Genomic DNA, 15,431 nt, shown 5'->3' with positions numbered 1-15,431 from the left:
CAACCGCTTCAAGAGAAGAGAAGGCAAGAAAGGAATGACCGCCACATGGGATGAGGAAATTGAAAGCGAAGGCGAACAAAATGATGGCGAAGATTGCTTGATAGCAAGGAACGTATGCTTCATGGCCTCAACAAACGACAACAATGAGGTAAACACTTTAAATGATGTTATTGTTTTAAAAGAAGTTCTTGATTCCCTACAAAATGCAAATGATGAACTTGAAATTCAATTTGATAAAATTGCATCACTTGAAAATTCTCTTGCTAACATGACAAAAGAATTTGGTTGGTTAAAAAAGGATCATGAATTTTTAGATGATAAGAATGAAAAATACAAAGTAGAAATTCATGAGTTAAATGCTTCTATCAAAATCTTAAATAAAAACCGACAAGAACTCTCAAATGAAAACAACAATCTAAAGCATGAAAATAGTAGATTATCTTTTGAGTATAATGAACTAAAGAAACTTTTTAAAAAATTTGAAAATAGTTCATTAAAATTGGATAGGCTTGTAAATCTTCAAAGAATGTCAAGTGACAAAAGTGGACTTGGACATAAATGGAACACCACAATATCCAACTATAAAACTAAACTTGAAAAGGTTTCTTCTAGCGGTACCAAAATTTGCTTTTATTGTGGTCTAGAAGGTCATTACAAGGTTGCTTGCTTACATGCTAAACAAGATAAGATTAAGTTGAACTCTAATGTGAAAACAAATGAACATAGCAAGATTAGGAAGATTTGGGTACCTAAGGGATCTCACTTGCCTATTCATATGTAGGTATACCTTAAAAGCCATAACAAGAAGAACACATGGTACCTTGATAGTGGATGCTCTAGACATATGACCGGAGACCTTACTCAATTCGCATCCCTATCGCTCAAGGATGGTGGAGACGTTACCTTTGGAGATGATAAGAAAGGAAAAGTCAAAGGTGAAGGCACCATAGGTAACTCTACCTCTCCCATACATGATGTACTATTTGTTGATGGCTTGTCCCATAATCTTATTAGCATTAGTCAATTATGTGATAATGGTTTTGAAGTTGTCTTCAATCCCGATAAATGCATTGTTAAAAATAAGATAAATGGAGTAGTCAAATTCATAGGTTCTAGAGACAATAACATTTACACAATTGGATTAGATGATCTTAGACTCCAAAATGTAACTTGTCTTAATGCCATTAGTGAGGATTCTTGGCTATGGCATAGGAGGTTGGGTCATGCCGGAATGGATCTCATTTCGACCCTCTCCTCAAAAGAAAGTGTTAGAGGATTGCCTAAGTTCAAATTCATCAAGGATCACATTTGTAGAACTTGTCAATTAGGAAAACAATTGAAAAGCTCATTTGCACCTAAAAATATGATTTCAACTTCCTACCCCTTGGAGCTACTTCATATGGATCTTTTTGGACCAATGAAGACTAGTAGCCTAGGTGGAAAGAGGTACGTGTTTGTAGTGGTGGATGACTACTCACGATTCACATGGGTCATATTTCTAGCACACAAAGATGAAACTTATGAAAACTTCCTTACATTGTGCAATCAAATACAAAATGAAAAAGGTGTTGCTATCTCTTACATTAGAAGTGATCATGGAACTGAATTTGAAAATGTACATTTTGACACTTATTGTAATGAACATGGCATAAAACATAATTTTTCCGCACCTAGAACACCTCAACAAAATGGAGTAGTAGAAAGAAAGAATCGAACTCTCCAAGAAATGGCTAGAACTATGTTGCATGAAAATGATCTCCCTAGATATTTTTGGGCGGAAGCGGTTAGCACCGCTTGCTATATTATAAACAGGGTATATTTAAGGCCAATTTCTAAGAAAACACCTTATGAGCTTTGGAAAAACTTGAAACCAAATATAAGCTATTTTAGAGTGTTTGGATGTAAATGCTTCATTTTGAACATTAAAGATAATTTACACAAATTTGATAGGAAATCGGATGATGGAATATTCTTAGGGTATTCTTCTCATAGTAAGGCATATAGAGTATTTAATAGGAGAACCCTAGTAGTAGAAGAATCCATGCATGTGACATTTGATGAAAGAGAGCCAACACCACAAGAAATGCCACATGATGAGGATGAACCCATTGAACATCTTTTTCCAAAATTGAGTGCTCCTCCTCATGCATCAACAAGTCATACATTACCTAGTGAGGAAGTAGAAAATGAAAATGATGACTCATTGCCTAGGGATAGGAGAACATTGGTAGATCATCCTGAATCCCAAATTTTAGGTGATGCCACATTGCCAGTAAGAACTAGATCATACTATCGTAGTGTGAGTAACAATTTGGCGTTCCTATCCGAATTAGAACCAAAATCCATCAAGGAAGCTGAAAAGGATGAATATTGGTTGATGGCTATGCAAGAAGAGCTAAGTCAATTCGAAAGGAACAAAGTGTGGAGGCTAGTGCCTAGACCTAGTGATCATCCAGTCATTGGCACGAGATGGGTGTATAGAAATAAATTGGATGAAAATGGAATTATCACTAGGAATAAAGCTAGGCTTGTAGCCCAAGGGTACAATCAGGAGGAAGGGATAGATTATGATGAGACATTTGCTCCTGTTGCCCGTATGGAGGCTATTAGGATACTTTTGGCATATGCATCTCATAAAGGATTTAAACTATATCAAATGGATGTCAAAAGTGCCTTCCTAAATGGCTATATCCAAGAGGAAGTGTATGTTGAGCAACCTCCAGGTTTTGAAGACTTCAAACATCCAAATCATTTCTTCAGGCTTGATAAAGCTTTATATGGATTAAAGCAAGCTCCTAGAGCTTGGTATGAGAGGCTTTGCACTTTCTTAGTTGAAAAGGGATTCGAGATGGGAAAGGTGGATAAAACCTTATTTATCAAAAGAGAAAATCATGATATCCTCCTTGTCCAAATCTATGTTGATGATACCATCTGTGGCTCAACTAATCAAAAATTGTGTGATGAATTTGCAACCTTAATGAAAAATGAATTTGAAATGAGCATGATGGGAGAGTTAACCTACTTCTTAGGACTCCAAATTAAACAATACAAAAATGGAATATTTTTAAATCAAGAAAAATATACAAAGGAGTTATTAAAGAAGTATGGCATGGATAGCAGTAAGACATCAAGAATTCCCATGAGTACTACTGCTAAGCTAGAAAAAGATGAATTTGGCAAATCTGTGGATCAGAAATTGTATAGGGGTATGATAGGTAGTTTGCTCTATTTGACAGCCAGCAGACCAGACATTATGTTTACTGTCTGTCTCTGTGCTCGATTTCAATCGGATCCTAAAGAATCTCACCTATCAGCAGTTAAGAAGATCTTCAAGTACTTAAGAGGAACCCAAAGTCTAGGACTGTGGTATGAAAGATCATCTTCCTTCACTCTCATCGGATATTCAGATGCAGACTTTGCTGGATGTAGAGTAGATAGGAAAAGCACTAGTGGGACTTGCCAATTCTTGGGTAAATCACTTGTTTCATGGTTTAGCAAGAAGCAAAATTCAGTAGCTCTGTCCACAACAGAAGCAGAATATGTGGCAGCTGGAGCTTGCTGTGCTCAAGTCCTATGGATGAAAAGCACATTGATGGACTATGCAATTAAAATGGACAATATTCTCATCCAATGTGACAACACTAGTGCTATAAGCTTAACAAAGAACCCCATACAACACTCAAGAACAAAACATATTGAGATCAGGCACCACTTCATTAGAGATCACTCACAAAAAGGGGATATTTGCTTAAAATATATCAACACTAAAGAACAATTAGCGGATATCTTTACAAAACCCCTTAGTGATGATAGAATTTGCTATATCCGAAGTGCCTTAAACATATGGAGTGCGGATCAAATCAAAGAAATTGCCAAATAAATACTTTGTGCCTTTAACCAGCTTATCTATATAGTATTTATATATATAATCTTTGTTTGGTAGTATCTGCATGAATGAGATGTCAAATTTTTAATCTTAAAAATCACTCAATTGATATTCTTAGCCTTCTTAGTTTTTCTAAGTTGGAGAGGTATCTTCACTTTAATTAAAATACCTAACATCTTGACATATGTCAACATCTCGATCATGAACAGGTATATGTGCATTACTTGGTTATATATTTTTATACCATAAGCATTGATTTAGGGGGAGTTATCCACTCCTAAATTTTTTTTTACACCCTTTCTGTCGATGACAAAAGGGGGAGAAGTTTGAAATTGATTATCTATTCAATTGACTATATGCACCACTTGCTTATAACTTGTATCATTTATATGTGTGCATATATTGAGGGGGAGTTCAAGTATTCACTTGCCTACTATGTCACTCCACACACACCTCATAATCAATTTTGTTTGTCATCATCAAAAAGGGGGAGATTGTAAGCCCAAGGGTCTACTCTCCTATCTTGTTTTGATGATTCTAAACATAATTGATTGTGTTTTTGAATACTAATCAATTTGCTTTGAAGTGTTGTGTTTAAGATAGGATTGATCGTTGAAGAAACCAACACTCAACTTGGTCATGCTTAAAGGTGTACCAAACAAGAGCCAAAGGAGCTAAGTGTAGCTCACATCATCACTCAAGCAAGCATCCAAAGATGGAAGATCATTTGAAGACCAAAGCTAAAGAGGGATCGAAGATTGCATAAGTATCATTGTACATCCTTTCTCTTTAGATTTTCAAGTCAAGGCAAAACGTTTTCAAAGTGTTTTCAATTTGTTTTTCAAAGAACACTTAAGAACTTAAAATGGATTAGTGAATGGTTATGTGGTGGACCAACATGTTGGGACCCTCATAAACATTCCAAAATAACCATAGGAGTTGAGTTCCAAAAGCTAAAAATCAAACAAGCAATAAAAATCAAAAACTGCGGATTTTTAGGCTTCTCGGAACTCCGAGATTTTTCTCGGAGCTCCGAGCTCGGAACTCCGAGAGTTCCCTCGAAACTCCGAGAAAAGGTCCAGTAGCGTCTGGACATTTTCTCGGAACTCCGAGAAAATTTCTCGGAACTCCGAGAAATGGTCCAGTAGAAATTTTATTTCTTCTGGCCGTTGTCTCGGAACTCCGAGAATTCTCGGAACTCCGAGAATGATTCTCGGAACTCCGAGAACCCTGCGACAGCTCAGAATATAGCCGTTGGGATTTGAATTAATTCTTGTATTTTGATATTTCCACCCCCAAACGGTCATATTCTTTGGAGAGGCTATAAATACAATATGTAGAGAAGTTTTTCTCACTCTCTTGATCATTTGAAAACATTCTTGAGCATCAAAGAAAACTTGCAACCTATTATTGCTTGAGATTTTTGTTTTCCCCAAACTTGCCTTGCAACTTGCAAATCTATTTGAGTTGGGATTTTAGAGCTTTCACTTGCAACCATCATTGAAGAGCAATCAAGGATCTACAAAGAGCATCAAGCTTTCAAGAAGAAGCCAAGCTATTCAATCTTCATTCCTTGTATAGGTGGCTAGGGCATTCCTTATTTTAATTCCCTAGAGAGCAACCGCTTAGAACTCGGCGGAGAAGGAGAGTCTTTGTAAAGGTGTAAGGGCATCCTCATTTAATATCCCTTGGAAGTGTAACCGCCTCGGAGCCGGGCATCGTGGAGGTCTCCAATAGTGGAAATCCTTAAGGACGATCTTAAGAAGAGTGGAGTAGGGCTTTGCCCGAACCACTATACATCGGTGTGTTCTTTCTTGTCTTGCATTTCCATTATTAACTTTTGGTTTGACATTTCCTTTTTGTTTCTAATTATTTACACTAACCAAATATTTAACTAAGTGAAGAAAATTCCAATTAGGGTTCATAGGTAATTTTCAAAAGGCCTAATTTTGAGTTAAATTCAATTCACCCCCCCTCTTGAGTATTTCAACATCATTTTAGGCTATATACTTATCTTGGATGGACTCATATGGTATCATCTCTTCCAATCATAAGTATCTTGTTCTAGAGTTTGCAAAATCTCTAGAACTCTCCATTCATAGGATTGTACTTGAGTTGTTAATCCTATTGCCTATGAATTCTCTCTTATCATGTGCTTTTGAAGGTAAATACATTACTCTTCATGATAAGATCCTTTGGCTAAATCCCCATTGTCATATCTATAGCCATTTTAATTTGCCATGGATATGCCATCTACTTTTCTATTATTGTGTCCATGTGCATTTGTATATCATACTATATTCATTTCATTTTTATATATTTTGTCTGATATCCCTCCATTCACATTCTAAAATGTAAAATTCTTTTGAATGGATCATTTATGAATGGTTAAAGGTGTAAAAAGGCAAATCAAATGCCCTATGTGCTCGAATTGTTACATTTAGTCTATAAGCACATAGTCAGGGGAGCTTTAATTATAAATCTCTATGGTAAGCACTTTGGACTCTAAAGTTATATTATAGTTCAGAGCATATCCATGCTCTGGAATAGACTTATCTGCTTATTGCCCAAGAGTTCTAGTTCAAACCCATCACCCTTTCCATCATAATTCATTGTCATGCCCTATCACATAGGTTTCACCTAGGGCCAATGACAAATTCATAGGGGAAGAGCTAAATGGTCATATATTCATGTTTATATAGATCATTATGATATGCTTACATAATCTATTACCCCTATAGTTGTGCTTAACTGTCAAATCTTTAAAAAAAAGGGGGGCTTATCATGCATTTCACTTTTGTTTTATTCTTTGATAAGCATTCTATAAGCTTCAATGGTATATCATATACTACATACATAGCTTAGATAAGTTATTATTCACCTTGACACTCAATTTGCACTTTCATTTGTAAAATCCTTCCTTTTTGCTGTTGCCAAAAGGGGGAGAATTTTTTGAAATTGATTAGGTAGTCTATATTTTGTATGCACCATATGCTTAACATTCATTTATTATACTTGTGCATATAGTGAGGGAGAGCATGGCTTCATTGTTTATACTATTTAATGCTTATTCATCTATTTGTTTAATATCTCCTGCCTCCCTAATCAATTTGTTTACCATCATAAAAAAGGGGGAGAATGTAAGCCCAAGGGTTTCCATGGGTTCAAACATTCACCTCACCTTATTGTTTTGATGCTAGCAAACTAAATTGATTAGAATTTATGGACTGATGTGTTGCTTTGAGGTGTTGTGTTATATACAAGAATTTCATGTCATAATCGCCATTACACAACTCATCTCAACACATGGCTTCTGGATCTGCACACATGAAGATCAGGAGCTTGCACTCACAGTGAGGACATCACCATTTGAAGGATGTTCAAAGTTAAGAAGCTCAAGTTCAAGATCCCACAAGTTCACTATCAAATGTCAAGAAGAAGCTTGGAGTTGAACATGCCATGGTAACCCTCATGTACCTTTCAACTTGCATTGAAGATTGGAGGAGAAGTCCAAGAGCCAAATCAGTTGAAGAAGTTCACTCACAAGCTGAAGAAGTCCAAGAAAATGCAAAGGAGCTGATACATTCCAAGAAGACTCAATGGTATTCATTTTTAGAATGTATTTAGAGTCCTCTTGATTTTATGTAGAATGCACTTTCAATAGGTTTTCAAATGGTTTTCATACTTAAATTTTTTTATCTTTGGAAATCATCAACACACCCAAAAATGTGTTTGAAAACCTAGGGCTTAAGCCCAAAGACCATGGCCCAAGAGCCCCTGAACTTTTAAAATTAAAATGGAATTTTACACAGGGCCGGTCGACCATGGTATCCTGGGCGACCGCGGCAAGGTAGCTTGAAATCCAGTACTTGCAGGTAAATAGCGGGCTGGTAGACTGGGGATTAGCCGGGCGACCGCGGGATTGTTTCTGTTGAAACAGAAACAATCCGGGATAGTGTTTTTTAGCTTAAATTAAATCAAACAGATTGCCCTGGCCGGACGACCGCCACTGGCTCGGTCGACCACGACGGTTTGAAATTTGAATTTACAAAAGAGAGCCTGATAAGGGCGGACGACCGCCGTGCCTCGGTTGACCGCCACGGGGTGGAAAACTAGCTGTTGGGGCTTGCCCAAGTTGACTTTTTAACCCAGTTTTTTACTGTTTTACCCTCAAACGATCATATTTTCTTGTGGGCTATGTATACACTATCTAAACCTTTCTAGGCAAGCTTTTGAACATTTTTGAAAGATCAAATCCCATCTTTTTTAGCTTCAACTTTTCAAATCAAAAGCAAAACTATGCTTGTATTTTTACATCTTATCAAGAGGAACTTCATAGGCTTTACATTTGTATCTTTCTTTGAGTGATTGTGAGCTATCAAAGTTGTAATCCGCCTATTAAGAGGCATTGAGAGTTTTTCATTGTTATTCTTCATTGTTGAGGGTCTACTCTTCGGTCCGTTAAAAAATGTGAAGACGTTGTGAGGGTCTTCTCTTCGGCCCGTTAAGAAATGTGAAGACGTCATTGAGGGTCTCCGATTCGGCCAATTAACAAAGGTGAATCTTGTAAGAGGGTGTGACCCTTCGCAAGGCTTCGCGCAAAAAGGGTTTGTCCCCTTTGGAAATAGAGAAGGTGGTTGTAAAGCTTCGAGATTAGGCTTGAAATCTCATTTTTAGTGGAGTACCCAAGGAGCTAAACTTAGAAGAGTGGAGTAGGTCTTGTGATAGACCGGACCAAATCTTGTGTTCCTTGTGGATGGCTCTTCTTCTCCTTCCTTTGCACGTGTGGTGATTGGTAAACTACATGATTTAAAACTTGTTAGCATGCTCATCATATCCAACTATAAGCATTAAAAATAATTTAAGCCCAAAATAGCCTTGAAAAACAATAAAAGGCAAAATTACAACTAAAGATGCAATTTTCACACAAATGTCCCAAAAATAGCAAGTAAATCATGAAAAACATCCAAAAGATGATTCATGACTTACTACCAAGCTCAAAACATTAAAAAACAACAACTAAAAATAATTAGAGCTCATGTTGTCCATGATTTTCAAGAAATTGCATAGTTATATCATATAGTGTGAAAATGCAACTTTGCATTGAATTTCGGATCCCTCAAACATTAAAACAAAAAAAATCCTACTACTAATCAAAATTGTAGATCTCAGCATGAGTGACATTCTCAGTTAATCACTTCGTCTGGTTCCGGTCGGAAGTGGCCAAAAAATGGCTATTTCTGGCTCATCGCCATTAAAAAGTACATTACTGTTTTAGCTGAGAGTTCGTGCTCAGTTTTGACACTCAAAACATCGTTTCTGAAAAAATTTGCTCAAGGATAAAGTTAAGAAATCATTCAAGGAACAACTTTTTATTCTTCGACTCCAGCCAGATCTAGCCGGAAGTGCCCCAAAAAATGGCCGACAATCTGCTGTTACAGCAAACAGTTTTACCAGAAAACTGAAATTTTGAAAATGATTTTTTACACACCAGACATTGTTTCTCAAAAAATACACATATTCATAAAGTTTTAGAAAATATCATGACGAACAACTTTGTCTTCTATAACTCCGGCCGAATCCGGCCAGAGGCAGCCCAGACGTTATTCGACGCGATAAATTTCTAAAAAAGTTAAAAAATTAACACATTGAATGATTGGAACTTAAAAAGAGTATAACACTCTCATCCTTTGGCCAAATTAGGGCCATAATATGCCAAATCGAAGATCTCGGAATGCTCTACAACCTTAAATGGTCCATTTCTTTTAGATTTGACCGAAAATTATAAAAATGATAAAAAATAAATCTGGACAGCATGTAATTTTGAAGTTTTTCAAAATATTTCAAAGCCAAAATTTACATCTAAGAAGCCTAGCTCTAAACCTTTGCATTACATATGTTTTCAGACTTGAATTAATGACTATTAGGCTCAAATTCCAAGCTTAAGATGATAGATATGAGAAAAATCAAGGAGATTTCCTATTTGAGCCTTTAAAAATAGCTGAAATAATAAAATCGCCATAACGTTTTCATTTCTGACTCGATTTTAGCTTCAAATATGTCAAATCGAAGGTCCTGAAAATCTTTACAACTTTTACATGTATCACTTTTGCAAATTTAAACCGAAATTTAATGAAAAAGTATAAATACAAATCTAGACAGCATTTATTTTAATATTTTCAACATCTTGCAAGAGCATTTCACATCAAAACCCTAGATCTATCATGTATTTCATTAGATATTCACATTACACACATATTAACACATATATTTTTGAATTCCAAAGCCTAACACATCAGATCTAAAGATGCCAAATTGGCAAAAGTTTTTCGTTTCTTGTCTAATTTTGGGTCACAATATGCCAAATCGAAGATCTCAATGAGCTCTACAACACTATGAGAGATATTTTCATAAATACTGACCGAAAATTGATAAAAATTGACAAAAAGGGACTAGACAGCACCTAGTTTTATTATTTTCACATCGAAATTCAACTAGAACTCAAATCTGAGGTGAATTGCTTTATATCTTTACACGAGACATGTTTTTAAATATATTTTGGTAGATTTTAGCCCTAGGATGCTAGATCTAACAATTTTTAAGCATTTTCCACTTAGATTTTCCATTTTAGGTTAGATTTTAAAAGAAAATTCAAAATAAACTCAAAATCTACTAACCTTGTGCTCTTCTCTGGATCTCTCCTTGAAAGATTCTTCTCATCCTTCTTTCTTTCTCTAGATCTCATTCTTTCTCTTTCAAAAACTCTTTCTCACTCTAGAATTCTCTCTCTCTAGAATCTTCTCTTTCTCTAGAAAGCTTTCTTTCTTTCCCCTAGAAAACTCCCTTTCTCTCCCTTACGCACAAACCCTAGATTTAGAAGAGAGATCCCCAAATTGGGGCCCTTGATCTCCTATTTATAGAAAAAATGTGTTAATTTTTTACTCCCATAAGTTTTCCCAAACAACTCTCTTTTATATATATTTTGTGTTTTAACAAAAAAAATGGGTAATTTCAAGTTAAACTTTTCATGGGCGACATTATAGGGATAATGTACCCTCCTTTCTGCTCTAGTGTAAAAACTGACTGGCTTACAGGATATTTCACTCTCCTTTTACACTATCTAACTCGGCTCGTCTTATTTGGCAATTCTTGGCGAATTTTGACGAAATTTTACGGGAACCTAATTGGGATCCTAAACTACTCTAGGAACAAATTTGGGACTCTAGTACTATTTAAAGGGTTTTTTTTTACAAAGAAAGCTACTTACGGTTTGGTCAAAATGGGGTGTCTACAGGTACTTTATTGTTTTCAAATAAGAATATAATTTGAAGTATGTAGCTTTCAATAATTCATGCGTGTCTCCATTTTTTTCTTAGACTAAATTCATTGCATATATATCTCGTCCCATTTTTCTTTTATCCATGGTCTTAACTCTTATGCCATCACCCCCAACCCGCACCCTAAGCCTGCACCCCGAGCCGCAGTCTAAGCTGCACCCTAACCCACACCTTAAAGTCGCACCCCTAACTCCAGCCCGAGCCCAATCCTCAACCCAAACCCACGGCCAATCCATGCATAACAGAGCCCCAAACCCATGCCTAATCCGGCCTTAAACCCATGCCTAAATGAGTCCTAAGTTCCTGATCGTTGCCTCATTGGTTAAGGCATATATGCTGTGCATATGAATAAGTAATGACCTAATCAATTATGGCCGAACCATGCACTGTTCGCATATGTGTATATACAAATGGATGTCCAAACCCACCATGGATAGCTTAACCCATCCACTGTGTGCATTCACCCAGATCTAAATCCATATGGGTTTCAGTCCCAACCAATTAGCCGTAACCAAATACAGACCCATCATGTTAAGGATACTCATGTCATCTTCCCATCATAACCATGCATCAACCCATCTGGACAAGCCACTTCTCCACCCATCAGACCGTACTTTATCCCCAACTATGACTGCCGAACAAAACCCCACATGCCCAAATTTGTCAAAAATATAGCATCCAAGCATTGCCCAATTTTAGCCTTGCCTATTACCCGTCCCGTCCCTGCATCAGCCCTGCAACGAACCCGAATCCCGGACTCGAATCGTAACCCCTAGCCTTAATTCTATTTTTGTTCAACCGAACTGAACCCAAGTTGCACGCAAACCGGTCCAACCCAGATCCGCACCGTAACAACCCACCCGAACCCACTCGATCCAACCGAGCCATTACACCCAAACCAACTGAACCAGGTCGAATCTAGACCCAACCCAGTCCAACCCAGACCCAACCCAGGCTTGACTTGAGCCAACCTGGGCTAAGCCCGGTCCAACTTCAAGTCAACCCGGACTCAACCCATTTCAACCTAGGCTTAACCCAACCCAAACCCGTGCACTGTTGAATATATATTAATGTACTGTGTGCATGTAACATGCATATCCATGCAATAAAAAGAAGTATTGAATGCACCATGCGTATTACATATGCCATATGCATCCATGAAACCCAAAACGGATATGTACTGTTGATCCCATGCATCCCATAAGCATGTACACATCCGTACAACCATGTACTATTGGGGACCAAAGCCCATATGCACTATGCACATCTGTCCAAAAATAGAACCTCTTGTGCATAACATCTATCACACATAAGTGGATGGTCTTCACTGTGTGTAAAGCTCATGTCCTGTGTGCATTATATATTCCCCCATACATGTTGTTCACGAATGGCCATATGCATTTGATGCATTATCTACATGTGCTATGTACACTAGTATGTTTCCAACAAAACCCCAAACTGACCTAACTCAAGTCAACCCGAGTCCAACCCGGACCGCAATCCGACCCAACCCAACAACCGAACCACACTCAACCTGACTCAACTCTAGCCACATCCATCTTGACCTCACACGGCTCCACTCGGCCCAACCTAGACCCAACTCAACTCAACCCACCGGTCCAACTCGGACTTGACTCACCCCACTCGAACCCAGCCTAACTCAATGCGACTCATTCAAGTCGGACCAACCCAGTCCAGATCAAGTCAATCCGAGATTAACCCGAGTCAGCCCGAATCCCGTAACGCGCACCCTAAAGCCGCACCTCTACCCAGCCGCGCTCAACCCGGTTCAGCCTAGACCCAACCCAACCCCGCTCAACCCGGTTCAGCCCTAACCTAACCCAATTCAACCCAATCCGACTCACCCGGTCCTGCTCAGACACAACATGGTCCAATCCGAGTCAACCAGAGCCAACTCGAGTTAACCCGTGTTAACCCAAGCCACAACCTGACACAAGCAACCGGACTCCACCTAAGCTAACCGAAACTTAATTTTCCAAAATTCAATGTCCCAAACCAATGTAGACCAACCAAATTAAAATCAAAACATAAAACAATAAACTTACCCTATCCCATAACCCCTCCTCAATATCCTTTCACACCCATCAGTTCCTTATCCCATAAGCCTTCAGTAATCTTAGCTTACTCGACCCAATGCACTCATCCCCATATCCAACAATATGCTTTTATCCCATCACAACCCATGTATCCCATGTCTCACATCATCATCATCTACTTACATTCCATCCCATTACCCATCCAATAACCATACCCCCGTAACAACACGAATCCAACAACATTCACTCTCTTCCCAGGACCTCACAGCTATATCTTTTACCCAAAAAACCACTCGGTCACACTCCCTTACCTAGAAACCAATCGGTCCCACCTATCCCACGGATTACACATCTGACCCTAACTCACTTAGGTTCATCCAACCCCAACCAACTTGCACCCCTAGACTCGGAGCCCACAGCCCCGATCCAACTTGAATTTGAGTCAACCCAAATCGGACCCACCCGGTCCAACCCGGTCCAACCCGGACTTAATCCGAGTCAACTTGGTCCAACCCGGACCTAAACTGAATCATCCCTTTTGTCTAACCGAGTTACACCCCATGACTCACCCGAGTCATGCTCCCTATATCCCCAACCCGAGTTGTGCCCCATGACTCACCCGAGTGATGCACCTAAATCCTAACCAAGTCATATTCCATGACTCACCTGAGTCATGCACTTATACCCAATCCAAGTTACACCCTTTTGTTCCAAACCGAATCTCACCCCTAGACCCAACCGAGTTGCATTACCCAATCTTTATCCAAGTTCCACCTTTATTAAGTTGCATCTAATTGGCCGAATCTCATGAACCCATCCTTAAATTCCCAAATCCAATTTCTTGATGAATGATTCATTGAAGTCTATTCTCGACTCAAAAATCCAAATCCCCAATTCCATGTTGTCAATCCAAGTTTTTAATCCGAAACCCAAGTTCCAAATCCAAATCCTAATATTCAATTCTATCTTTCGAATCTAGATCCGTCAACAGAACTACGTGTGGCTTGATCCCTATTGGATAGGGTACGTAGGCAACTTGGCACCCCAAGTTCAGTCGCACTTTTCTTCTACCACTTTCCTTTCCCACACCCTCCTTCATCTCTTCCATTCCCTTTTACCTTTTTGCATGCTAGATGTTTCTTTTTGTTTAGTTGCATGGTTAATTGCACGTTTAGATTTTTTTATTTATTAATTGTTCTTATCATATGCTTAGAAATTACATGTTTAGGCATCTTGCTAGTTGCTTTGCTTGTTTTGTTACTTTGCATGTTGCATGTTTAGTTGTATTTGTTTAAATTTTGAACTTAAAAGAATTCAAAAATCCTAAGAATCTAAAGAACTCAAGTTATTCAAGTTGGAAAACTTCAATTCAAAATCTTAACCTCCAAAATCTGAAGTTCTATGTTCTTGGATTGGAAAACTTAGAAGCGGCACTCTAGGTTCCCCAATAGAACTTTTGAATCCAAATTCTCACAAAAATACTAAAAATGCAATATAGGTCCATTGCATTAGATCTAAGTTCATATAGCACATGTCGCTTCACCTCAATTAATCAAATTCAACTCAACTCAAACCATCATCGATTTCATAAATCGTCAAATCGCACACATAGGCAAGTAGTTGCATGTAGGATGCACTCCTGGCCCGCATGAGTCTAAACTGTGAACAGCCAAATTATTAGTAATATTTAGGTCTCTCAGTAAAAATAAGCACATTTACTCCCCTTTAGTTAGAATTTAGATAAGTAAAGTTTTAAAAAGGTAAAGACCGACTTTCATCGGGCAAGAAGGGTGCCTAACACCTTCCCTTCTTATAATCAGGTAACTTACCCAACTCGGAATCGTAGACCAAATTTATAGAGTTAATTATGGGTTCAAGGTCCCTAATATAGGTGGCGACTCTAGTCATGGCTTCTTTCATAAGTTGGGTTTTCATCTCAAATTTATGAGAAAGGCAATCATATTCAAAATCAATGGACAAAGGCGTTATCATAACACACACCCTCCTGGGCCACGGAAGGGGGCGACCTCAGGACAGGATCCACAGATTGGTGACTATGCTGGGGATTGAATACCTAACCTTACAACTTTTAAACACTTTAGTCATTTAGGTTATAATTAAAGGGGATAAATGTAAAACAAAACAAAAAAA

Source organism: Tasmannia lanceolata, unplaced genomic scaffold (genome assembly GCF_043159265.1).
Source record: "Tasmannia lanceolata isolate RefF3 unplaced genomic scaffold, GAP_Taslan_0.1 ptg000018l, whole genome shotgun sequence".
In the NCBI taxonomy this organism is placed as follows: domain Eukaryota; kingdom Viridiplantae; phylum Streptophyta; class Magnoliopsida; order Canellales; family Winteraceae; genus Tasmannia; species Tasmannia lanceolata.
The sequence above is the reverse complement of the archived record's forward strand: the minus strand, read 5'-3'. Positions refer to the sequence as shown.